Source organism: Larus michahellis, chromosome Z, assembly GCF_964199755.1.
Source record: "Larus michahellis chromosome Z, bLarMic1.1, whole genome shotgun sequence".
NCBI lineage: Eukaryota > Metazoa > Chordata > Aves > Charadriiformes > Laridae > Larus > Larus michahellis.
The window spans coordinates 50,653,022-50,662,789 of record NC_133930.1 but is presented as its reverse complement, the minus strand read 5'-3'; the positions used below and the strand labels follow the sequence as shown (position 1 = coordinate 50,662,789).

Here is a 9,768-nt window from a genome sequence, read left to right as displayed (position 1 = left end):
AATTACTGCAAGGACCAGTGTCTTTAGCGCTACACCACTAGTTCACATACAATCCAGGCTAGTGTTACAGACCTTTGGAAAACCTCCCAGATATGTGTCCACCACACCTGAGAGGCCATTTTTTTTTAAATCTTACAATGGGAACCGATAGGATTTTTCAGTGGTGCACTTTATGCTATGAGCTGTACATTCCCAATACTGTTATTATTAGTGTATTTCCTTTTTCTCATCAAGTCCCTCTCAGTAACACACTTTACTTGAAAGAAGATCTTCAATGTGACTGAGAATCTGGTATTTGACAAGGTCCAAATATCAATTCCTTGTTTTACCTCTGACCTTTCAGTCCACAAAACTCCACAGATTTTACTGAGAATGGAGATTGAAAACTATGCTACACAAATTAACAATATAGTCCTTAAAGGTCACAAAATCTAACCTGAATAGAGACAGCAGAAGTAATGGAATTTTTTGTATTGGTGCTAGCCTTTGCTTTGGTGCCTTTGTGCTGCCTTGGTTTTAGGAAACTTGTGCAGACTACAGGCTCCCTGGAGAAACCTGACAAAATCCCTGTGATTTTCTTACTTTATGCTAAGAATGGCCCTAGCACAGAATTCAAAATGCAAAAGAGATTCAAAAAGCACCTTTGTTTCTTCCCTTGGAATATCATTTTATAGCTGCATCCCTCAGGAGATGCTTAAAGTCTTGTCTACTTGAAGGTTTTGCTGGCATATTAATACCAGCAGCCAGTCCCTGAGGAGATGCAGCTTATTCTTCTGCTGGTATAAATTACGTCAATTCCCCAAATAAAATATGATACCGGTTTTTTATCCTGCTACTGTATTTGCACTAGGGATTTTCCGTCATGAGTTCAGCATTTGACCCTTTTTCATGCTCCTAGCAGACACAGGTAAATTGTCAGCAATAGCTCTCCCCCTTCCTGGCAGACCCTGTGTCCTCAGCTCCTCTTGCTCCCCAATGCTGTTGCCCCCCAGTGCTGGGTGTGACTACATGCTTCTCCATGCCTCAGATATGAAGTTTTGATGGGATGTGATCCTATTTGATGTTAATGGTGTGTTGGATGTTGATGGCCCAATGTTAAGCCTGCCTAAGTTGAATCACCATTTTGGAAACGTAATGAGGGGAAGTGGATTTCACAGTGTTTCCTACATAGAAACAAACTTTTCACTGGCTCTGCTAATATCCTCCCACAAACCCTACAGTTTCAAATACCCTGAAATATCAAGGTGACCAGGTCTTGCCTTGCATGTAAACTTTCTTCGTCGGAAGTTATCATTAAGACTCTATGTCTTTCAGAAGCTCTACTTCCTCAATAATTTAATTTTTATGGTATTTCTCAGATATAGCTAATGTGAATTATAGATATTAGAAACTGACTGTCATGTTATTGTAACAATGCATGAGCCAGTAAAGCAAATGCCAACATCTGACAAACTAAATATTTAGTTCACTCTTGCTTAAATGAATCCTATTAACCAACCTATAGCAATCAAACGATATTGGATATCACCTGTTCTGCAGCAATAAAAAACCCCATCATCGATGTGCTAGTTCATGTCATTCATCAGAACAGTCACACTGGGCGTGCTCGGACATGACGGTTATCAATAACTTATCAATGACTCAGCAGAAGCACCCCGGGCGAGATCTGTGCAGTCACTGACCTATTTTCTTTTCTATGCCAAGCTGCTCCTCCTTTAATATTACCAAGCAGTCACCTACGCGGGCCTGCACTTTAAGGTACAGTAATTCCAGTAACGTTTGTTTTCAGTATAAATCATTCATATTTCCGTGGTGCCAAGCGGCTGCATCCTGGAGGCGGTTTGCACTGTGGTTTGCAGTGAGCGGATCCATCCCGCCCGAGACGAGACGGAGCAGGGGCGGCGGCAGGGGCATGTGTCAAGCAGCACTAGGTGCGAGAAGGCGCGGCAGCTGTTGCAGAGGCTGATTAAATTGCGGGGCATCGCATCTGCCTTTGGAAGTACGTTTTCAAGCCACACAGCCCTAAATCGTTAGGGAGGAGCCCTTTGCTGGTACTATTACTGGGGGTGTAATCGAGTGGGCACCATCACACCGTTGCCCTCTGCGGCCAGCCCCTGCAGGGACGTTACCCGGAATGGGGGGTGTGCTGGGGTAGGCGGGCAGGGAAAAAAAAAGGAGTCTATAGAAAAGAGGGAGGAGCAGCCCCCCCGGCTGGGCCCTGCGGTGCGGGGGCAGCAACCCCTGGCCCTCCCCCCAGCGGAGGGCCAGGGCCGGGTCCGCCCCCAGCTGCAGCCCCGCTCCGGGCGGGCACCGCGGCCCTGCACGCCCGCCCCCCGCCGGCCCTCAGCCGCCATACTGCGGGGCAACCCAAACTTCTTACACACGGGCACCAACTCCTCCTCCTCCTCATCCTCCTCCTTCTCCTGCCGCCGCCGCCCTGCCCCCGCCGGGACGGGGAGGAGGGGGCTGCGCCGGCCCAGCCGGCCACAGGGAAGGCGCCGAGGCGGGCGGGGGCCGGGCCGAGGGAAGCGCCAGCGGACCCCCGCAGGTAGGAGCACCCGGTGGGGCGGCCTGCGCGCCGCCCGGGGCCGGGGGAGGCGGCGGCGGGGGGTGGAGGCGAAGAGGAGGAGGAGTAGGAGGCGGCGCTCGCGCTGGTGGCGGAGGCAGGGCAGTCGCCGCCGGGGCGAGCGTCTGGCCGTGCCCGCCGTGTCGCCTCCCCTCGAGGTGGGTGCGGGGGCTGCCGGGGCGGCGGGCGGGCTCCGGGGGGCGGCGGTGGCGGCGGGCCGCAGCCTGCATCGCAGCGGGCGGTGCGGGCACACCTGCGGAGCTGGGCCTCCCGCCCGGCGGGGCCGAGTCCACCGCCGGCTCCGGGGAGGGGGCGCGGGCGGCGGCGAGGTGGGACCCGGCGCGGGAGGTGGCTGCTAGAGCGAGGCGTAGAGGAGGAGCCTCCCGCGGCAAATGAGCGAGGGCTGGCAGGTTTATCAACGTGTTTTTTCTCCCGCCACCCCCCCTTTCCCCTCCCCCCCTCCTCAGACCCGCAGGCTCCGGCGGCAGCTCCCTGCCCACTGCGGCTCCCGCAGGTGCGTCCCCCGCCCGGCGGCCGGTCACCGCTCCGCAGCCGGCCCGGCCTGCACCTGCCGCGGTGGCGGGGCCGGAGGCTTCCCCCGGGGGCGGTGAGGCTACGCGCATGGCGGTTTCCCCTGGCCTGGTTGTTTCCAAGTGGCAGCGCCGGTTGCCGTTCGTGTGTGCTGGCACTCGAGGAGAGTCTGCTGCCGGCCTGGAACCGCCGACCCTTAGTCGACGAACGTGCTGTGCTGGGTGCTTCGTGTTGGGAAACCGGCTGCGTGTGTTTTGAAGGGCTGTTACGTGCTGTTTTATTTTTCAGCTGTCAGGAGACTTTAAATCGGGTCTGCACAGGGGTGTGCTGACTTTGCAAGGGATGGATAAAGTGACATGAAAGTTTCCTGTCTATTCCTGTTTGCCCTCCAGCTGTTGATAAGGGGATGTCTTAACTGCTCCGTGGAGATGCCGTGGTGTTTGCCGGCGTTTTCTCCACATACGAAACCCCGCAGCATCGGTGTTAAGGGAGAAGGAGCGAGTCGGTGAATGCAGTGATTGCAACTTTATTGTTGCAGCTCGTTTCTCTTATGTGACTGCCAATAGCAGGGAGCGGAACAGAAGCTCATTACTGCCCTGGTGTGGGAGGGAGCCTGATGGATCTGCAGGCTGAAAGACTTTTTCATGTCTGCTCTTTGGTTTTACGCTGAAACATTTTCCTGCCTCCCTCTTACCTTCTGTCTTTTATAGCCATATACCTCTTTCAAGGAGGTACTTCTGCTGAAAAATGTGAAACATCACCTTTGAGTCTGTGACACCCAATTATTTGTAATAGGCTCTGGAAATCAATATAGTAGTAAAGCCTCCTTTTTTAAGTAAAATTCCTATAGCAATTAGCTATAGCTGTTGACGGCTTTATGATCATCAGGCTCAGAAATAGCTACTGATCTCATGCTGCCTTTTGGATACCTATACAGAGGTTTTGTTAGAGAACTGTTTTATGACTTCTTTTATTAGAAGGAGTGCGAGCTGAGGCAGTTATGCAAGTGCACCTAAAGAAAGCCAGCCCGACTGCCTGTGTGGATGGCGAATGCAGAGGCTGTGCTAGAGTGGGAGTATCATTTACAAACTGGGTTAGAAAGGGGCATTGCAGCAGAGAGAACGAAGTAGCTCATATAGGGCAAAGCCCTGGACATACCCTGTTCCCTGCTGTGCCAGGGAAGTTTATAGGTACAGTGTGCTGTGCAGGGTGAGCAGGCTGTGGATGGGCACTCTACATTCCTCCAGGTAACAGAGATGAGGTGCAGGCAGCTCTTCTCCACTGAAAGCAAATGAGTGGCAAGGGAATAGGTTTCTATGTGTATGTTCATCAAGGGGAAAAAAAGAAAGCTTTGTAAATGTGGAGCTGGATTGACAGATGAAGTCTGCCTCTACTGGGATTTCTTGGCCCAGAGAGGAAATAATTGACATGCACCACCCCCTGCCCCCGCCCCGCCCCCCCCCCAAAGTAATTACTCTATGTACACTTTGTGATGGTCAGGGATTGGTACAGTCTGCTGACAAAAGCTGCTTGCATTCATACGTACCAAAATAGGTCTATATCTGTTTTGTGGTTTGTTTGGGGTTTTTGGTTTTGTTTTTGAGAGAGACAAAAGCCATTGTAGCTGGTGGGGAGGGTGGTACCTCCTTCCATAGCAAATGAAGCGTTTGATGCGAGTGGATTTATTTCAAAACTGTAAGACTGATTCGTAGTTTTTTTTTCTGGACGCTTTAAGTGTAGGTGTGTCTGGAGACTTTGTTTAATGTGCTGTGTTGCCCTCTTTGCAGGTGTTGTGATTAAGTCCACTTTCCTCCTGCAGTATGAACAGCTGTTACGTTAAACACTTGATCACCTTTTGTTAACCTGCTCACATGGGTACAGCAGTGCCCTGCTGACGGCTTGTGGCATTGTACCCCCTAGAGGTCCTGCAAGGAGAGATGATGTGGATGACCTGGTGCTTCCCTCGCTAGCCTGCCTCCTGAGCCCCTGGGCTTCAGAGTTACCTGCTTCATGCAGCCCCTTACTGGGGAGGAGCTGGAGACCTCTCAAGAGGGTCTGTGATCTCATGAGAGTTGGAGTCTGCACTGTGCTTGCTCTGCTGCATGCTCTCACCCTCACTCCCAGCCATCTTGAGGGGGGCAGGGGTGTTGAATTAACATTTTGATGTTAAAATATGTTGTCTTTCTCGCAGTGAAGTAAGTGGAGGTCTCTTTCAGTCATGCCAAAATTAACTCTTGATCTGGGCTGCTAACACTAGATCTAATACTTGCATATGCCACCTAGTTTGCAAAAGGTGTTGGATAAATTGGTAAATGGTTGTGCCTTACTCTGGTTCTAAGGATGACTTTGCAAAGCAAGGCTGTTATCAGTGGAAATAACTATAGTAGAAATGCTACAAGATTTTATGCTATCTCTGAAGTCCTCAAATGTTTTGTTTTAGTTCTTATTTTCTCCAGGAATAAATGGAATCTTCTGTAGATAATAAGAAAATAAAAGTATTTCCTCTGGATGCTCAGGGATGAGGTTGTGCAAAGGTATCTTGAAATGAGTAGTGACAGGGAAGGAAAGATGTAATTGCCAAAGTTGACTAACATTTCTTGTAAGCCTTCAGTGCTTCTAAGTATTGGATCTTGTAAATATTCATATTATTCTGTGTATTATTCTATGATTTAAATGAGTTGAAAAGAGATTTCTGAAGGTACTTGAAGTGTTATTCATGAATGGATGCTGATCTACTATGCTTCCCACTAAACTCATGTTTAATTACTTGTAGGCATGACTGAGAGAATTTTTCACAGTGTTTCACTTTTAGAAAAATTCACAAAACAGTAATATATTCCAGGTAGCTTGTGACAATAAGGATGGAGACTGGAAGGTAACAACAAAAAGAAGCAAAGAAGGTCATAAACCTCCCTGAGTTATCCTTTAAAGGTTCCTTTTTTTACACCTGTATATAAATTACTGTGTTGGAAGTTTAAAATAAGGATTTGGATTTTCATTATTATGGTAATACCCAACAGTTTTGGGGTGTTCTCTGTTGTGCCTGTATGCCGGCACAAGTTGCTGTATGATGTGTTTAGTTAGCCGAAGAAAGGTGTGCCCAGTTGGGAGGTTGTATTATAAACAAGGAGCTGGGAAGTGCTTTTGGCCATTTTATTTCATTTTTCTTTCCCTGAAGCTTTCCCCCTCCTCCAATCTCACTGGTCATTTCTCTGATGATAAAGCAGCGTTTTATAAGGCCTCCTTCGTCTGGCTTTGCATAGTCCTGTGCTTGAGTGTCTAGATAGATAGATGGAAGTGTATCAAAAAGAATGAGTAAGGTCCCACTTACTTTACTGGGGTCTTGAGATTCATGAAGGTAAAGTGGCTGCAGAGTTGCTTTTTGGTGTAGCATACGACTGGTTGTGTACCAAGAGGAGCCTGTGAACACCAAAAGGATGCTGCAGCAGCTGCCATTTGTAGAGTTAACACACCTGTGTGTTCGCGTAGCTTTAGAGGATGAGTGTAAGCTGTTTTAATTGTTTTCCTTCTGATATGAAGGTTTCATCTTTGTTTCTCAGATAAGTTAATAAAAGGAAAGAAAGTTACTCTTTCTGTTCCCACAACCATTCAGTTACAAAGCAAAAAGTAGCACCTCATATTTAAGGCTAATATGTGCCGTCATCTTGGATAGGGAAGTTACAGGTCTTGCTGTCAGGATCTTCCGGAACTGGATTAACCAGGTCTTGCATTTAATTGTTTTCTGGCCAAAAGCTTTTATGTTCTGTCTTTTATCTACCTGTAAAGTTACAGGAATGCAAAGGGCTGCTTGGCTTTCTGGAGGTACTGCTGCCGCCTGCCTTTGCTGTGCGGGAGGTTAATGCCTGCCAAGGGATGCTGGGCTCCACTTCTGCTGACCTAGAGTGTCTGGGAGCCACTCTGTCCCCTCCTGCTCCCCCCGACGCCAAGCTGTGCTGCAGCATGATTCTGAGTACCTGAACGTGTTTCTGAAAATGGCATGAGTAAATAAGAAAAAAATTTATTTTTAGTACTGTTAGTGGTCTATTTTTTCTATGATGGGGTGGAGGAGGGACAGAAACGTAAAGGCTTTTTTCAATGAGGAGGCATGCATGGTGTTTGCAGTACTGCAGCTCTTGAGATTTTTGACAAGTGTGTGTTTTAAAAGCACCAAACAGCAGCCTTTAGTTAAAGAATATGTTCTTACAGTGCCTGAGGGGGAAACAAAACAGATGGCAAATTAATAAAAACTTGAACTGTAGATGTGAGCAGATAAGGGACTTTTCTAAGGACAATAAAGTTAATTGAAGCCCACGTATCAAATTTAGAATAAACTTGTAGGTAATCTAGAAATAATACCCATTTTCCTGTCTTTCCCTCCTCTTCCACCTATTTCTTTTTCTCTCTGTTCATGTACAGCAGTGAAATCCTAATCCACCAGGCATTTTCTGCATTGATCCTCTTAAAAAATTAGTATTAGCCTATATATGAGGCAGGCCAAAGAGGATTGAACACTATGCTGCAAAGTTAGTACCCGTTGGCCTCGTTGCAAGGACAGGCAGGTTCCCTCTCTGTGAAGGGTACTTTTGGCACTGTGGTATGGCAAGGGCTTGGGAGGAGACCAGGTGATCAAGCATAACAAGGAGCTTGACTTTTGTCTTCCTGTGCAGGGTTGTGCATGCTGAGCAGGTGTGTAGGTGATGGAGCACTGATAGGAGAGTGACTAGGAAGTGTATGGAATTAGCAGGCTGGGAAATCATGACATCCTTATTGTGTCTGATTACTCAACTGAGAAGGGATACAGAAGAGGATATGTAAAGCAGGGGAAAGTTTATGGAGGCAGGCATTTCTGCTGAGAAAGTAGGCAGGAGAGTAGAAGCTTCTGCAAACTGTGTTAGCTCTTTGCTGGTATGCAACAGAGACCGACTGGTGTCTGGAGGCTAAAGCAGGTCTGCCATGACTGTAGCAAGGTGAGACAGAGTGGGGAGGCTGGTGTTCCCTTGTGCTTGAATATACATGGATTTGCATGCATTGCAAATGGCCGAGTAGGAGGAAAAGGGGGAAAAAATGCATGAAACGTGATTATAGTTCTTGCTTTGTTCAAGAATAGTTTTCAATGGCAGGCTTTAACTGTACTTCTGATGAGTTTTTTCTCCTTCCCCCAATATAAAGCAGGCATTCTTCTTGCCCCAAATAATTGGTTTTTTTATATGTATGTGTGCAATTGTGCTTCTTTTTTTTTTTTTAATAAACAAATGATGCTTTATGAACTTCGTCATTGTATATACAGAGAGATACATAGAAAAGTGGAGGCTGTTTTTTTTTTTTTTTTTTTTAAAGAATGTCTTTGTTCTCCTTTCCACTGAAAGAGATGATGCATTATGATTGTTACTGGAAAAACACTGCAGGACGTAGGAAAGAGACCTAGAGATGTGAAAGTTCTTGGGTTTGTATTTGAATTCTCATTCAGTGTAAATTTGATGTGTTCTGGGGAGAATAGAACAATATAGACTTTTTTTTAAAAATATTAAGTGTGCTATGAATTTATGTCTTAAACCAGGTCATTGAGATTATACTTGGCTTTGCTTAGGTTTGTTGTAATTGAACTCCCAAGTTTAAAATACTTCAGGTGGAGCTATCTGTCACTTGTATTGTTGAGCATAAAATCAGCTGGTCAAAGTTTGTGTCAGGACATACTAAATTTAGTAATTTATCCCTGTAAACTGCGTTATTGTACCTTCTCAGTTTGCAAGTCATTTCTTGTGACAGTAGGAAAGAATGAACCGGCTGTCCCTTGTGGTCTTGAGGACTGCCACATGCACGTAGGCAACGCTGGTTTGTTTGAGTTATAGTAACTTCTAAGAATGTATTTTACAGATATATGATATTTTACAAATACTCTTCTCTATTCTTTTACCTCATCCAGTAATGCTTAAATTTATTCAGAAGATATTTATTAAATCACATTTAAGAAATAAAATCCTCGTTGTTAACACAAGCCTGATCGGTGAAACCAGCTAAGATTCTTCTTGCTCACCCCAGGATGTAAGGAAGACAGACTTTATGGAAAGATGCTATATTGTTCATTGGACCAACTGATATAATTGGGAAAGTGATGGGAATATAGACAGGCTTTTGGGCAATCAATCTTTTCTCAACGTAATTTAATGAAACATTCGTCACCGTTCTCTGTAAGCCCCATCTTGGGAGTCCTTGTTAGGCTCGGTAATTCTTGCCAGACATTGTAGTGTGGGTCGCAAGATATATCTGTGTGTAAATCTGTACTTAATTTGAGTATGGTAAGTATTGTTTGCAAAGCATTGAGAAACAACGGAGTGTTCTGTGCACAGAAGTTAATAATCAGGGCCCTGACCTTGCTAGCAGGTTTGTGTGGGTGAGTTGGGGATGTGCCTGCAGAGGTGTTTACCTGTAGGACAGGGGCCCTGCACAACCCTGCTGTTATGACTTCTCAAAAATACCCAAAAAAAACAAAGAAAAAAAATTGCAGTAGTAACAGGGCAGTAAGTCTTTAGTTTGTTATTTTGCATATAGAAGTCTGCTGGAGCAATGTTATGCTCAAAGCTTTTTTTTTTTTTCTCTCCCACATCTCTGTTGTTTCTTTTAAGGAAGAGTGCATAAAATGGCCAGAGGCAAGAAATTACGCATTCCTGTTT

General features: G+C 46.3%; 1 protein-coding gene across 10 annotated transcripts in view; it reads left to right on the top strand.

Annotated features, from left to right (window-relative positions):
- The first annotated feature begins 2,431 nt into the window (after positions 1 to 2,431).
- The window catches only part of SEMA4D (semaphorin 4D), a 104,999-nt gene continuing 97,662 nt past the window's right edge, over positions 2,432 to 9,768 (top strand). For 6 of the 10 annotated variants that reach the window (XR_012584988.1, XM_074570893.1, XM_074570892.1 and 3 more), the window contains exon 1: positions 2,630 to 2,724. The gene's annotated coding sequence lies outside the window, so the exon portion shown is untranslated. Of the gene's footprint in view, positions 2,549 to 2,627; positions 2,725 to 9,768 lie in introns of those variants that run through there. The other 4 variants (XM_074570887.1, XM_074570889.1, XM_074570890.1 and 1 more) reach the window with 4 other exon arrangements.